Genomic DNA, 2,758 nt, shown 5'->3' with positions numbered 1-2,758 from the left:
TTTGTTCTGTTTTTTATTATTCTATTTCTTTTCTGTTTTCTTTTATTTTAGTTTTATAAAATTTAAAAGCGTCAATTAATTTGGTGTTATTAAATAGGTCACAACCCCAAATATTTTGGCACTTTAAATAAAGTACTTTGCATTTGCTTATTACTTTAAAAGCATTTTAGATAATTGTTTTATTGTTGTTTTAGTTTATTTAGTGCATTTAAGTATTTTATTAAAAGATTATTTCTTCACCAACATTTATTATGGATTATTTGACACATTAGGAACAATTTAGTTTTGACTTTTGAAAACTTTAATTGTTTTGACTTTAATTCAAATTTGAATTTGGATCGGTTCTGAACTAACACGAGATTATCAACAATAATCAAGGTGACATGGCATTATTACCAGAGGGTTACTGTAGCTTGATTACCCGAGCGTCACAATTCTCCTCCACTACAAGAAATCTCGTCCCGAGATTTAAGAGGGGGACTAAGTGGAAAATTCTGGTTACGAAATTCTAAAGGGTCTTCTCGGCCTTGGTTGCTCTTCTCGAAGAGGCTGATCCATTACATTGAAGTCTTTATTCCTATGCTTTAGTCATCACGATGAAGCCGACATCCTTCCTTCGGGATCTCCATCATCCTACAAACGCGACCAAGGGGAAAAACTCCGGAAGAACGCATCTCCACAAAGCTGGGCATCTGACGGTGAACTCAATGGGAAATACACAAGGTACCCCACGAGTTGTATTTCTATGAATTCCTCGCTGAGTGCAATATACGATGGTACCAAAGTTTCAAATGGGCAGGCAACCATTTGATGACTAGACAAAAGCTGGAATGGGGGTTTGAACAACGAGAATAACATGCTGTTTGATTCCAGGATGAATGATGGTATAGCATTTAGCTCGTGAATCACATACGAAGCCAGGTGCAAAGGATACATTAGAATCCGGGTTGTAAAGAAGAGTCAGGTTTTGATCCAGTGGACCTGTGGGTTATGGGCCCACCATGTGGGTTGAAAGTAGGAAGGGTGGTGACATCTTGCACAACCGCGACAGGGAGGCATGTTAGTGAATAGCTTGTCAGGTATGCCGTCAACAATGTCGGTACCAAGGACGGGGAACGAAGAGAGCAATTTTCCTTCTTGTTGAACGAGGCGGACCAATTGGCAAAGTTATCACCCATCGGTGGTTACCGGAATGTCATAAACAATAGTAACAGGATCTTACAGACAGAGTGGTACAACAAGGTGCCTACCTAAGCAGGGAATTATCTTTGCTTAGTTAAGTTAGATTCAGGAAAGGTTAAACAAAAGAATGGAAAGGAAAACATGATTATCAGATTAAATAGAACAATGGAAAGGAAAATTGTGTTTACACACAATTATTAGGAGTATATCCTTCCCATGTACAAGCAGAACATGGCATCAGGGTAGGAGAGCAAGTACCCAATCATTCAAACAGGAGGCAAGGATTAATCAAGATGTTACCCATACAACGGTGTTTGGATAACTAACCAAGAAACATTTAGCATCGCGCCTCCAATGTTCTTGTTGATGAGCAGGGTATCATAGTCATGCTTCGAGGTAGCAATGATATGGTGTTTCGATTAAGGGCCGGACTTTGGTTACACAAATGATACATCAGGAGCAACTTATAAAATAAGTCTTACAATTTTCTCCAGGAAGAATGGTTAACCTTGCTAAAAAGGAAACTATAACAACAGGTCCTTCGGCCAGGTGTGCTAGGCATGACATCACCTTACCGGGTCATATAAAGACCAATGTTATAACTCTTGGAAATATGTTCCAACTATCATATCTGACTGAGATTCAGATCTGATTGGTGTCTAGATACCTCAGACTCAGGATGCCTAAGAAGAAAAAGGTGCAACACGAATTGACAGGTTGGCATTGTAAGATTCTCAAGAAATGAACTATGGAAGCTAGTTTCGAAACAAGAGTTCATTATTAAACCAAGGAGAGGATGTGGAGGTGACTGGTGGACTCAACGACAAGTCATCAAGATTTCCATAAACACAGATTTTCACAATTAAATGAACAAGGAGATAACATTTGTCATATCAAATGATATAATGATGTATGCTCGAGGAAAAACATACACACTTAAACATTGGTTGAAAGTTGCACCCGAAATATGGGCTTAGGGTGCATGATCAAGTTAGAATGGTGATCCAATAACCAATAGTCTAAGAACGAATGGTTGACCATTAACTTGAAAGCAATAGGGTCGCTAGAAGTTTTGAATTCACACATCATAGTTCAATTGTCGGTTTTCCGGTTAGAAACAACACGGGGACCAACAAATGAATGTAGACAGCGAGAAGTATCACTATACCAAGAATTCTTAAGAGGTGGAGCAATCCTCACAACATTCTTGATTCAGAAGACAATAATACTACAAGGTAGAACATAACCTAAGCCAGATAGCAAAAAAATCAAGGACCAACACAAAACATGAACAAGTTTGCGTTGGGGAAGGCAAGAATGTTGTCGATGATAACACAAATCATTGAGGGGCAAGGATGGTATTTCTCATTAGGGATTCGATTGATATCCTATAATAGCTCGGAATGTTGATGATGATCACAACAAAATTATCGAGAGATTTCATGAAGATGTAATCGATCAACGATGACATCAAGTTAAAGGAATGCTGAAGTGAAAGGTTATTGGAACCATGAGTACGACAGCAACTTGAAATCAAGTTTGTTGTTCAAGGTAAAATGATAAGACGAGGAAATTG

The sequence above is a fragment of the Triticum dicoccoides genome, chromosome 6B, assembly GCF_002162155.2.
Source record: "Triticum dicoccoides isolate Atlit2015 ecotype Zavitan chromosome 6B, WEW_v2.0, whole genome shotgun sequence".
Classification (NCBI taxonomy): domain Eukaryota; kingdom Viridiplantae; phylum Streptophyta; class Magnoliopsida; order Poales; family Poaceae; genus Triticum; species Triticum dicoccoides.
This window is presented reverse-complemented; position numbering follows the sequence as displayed.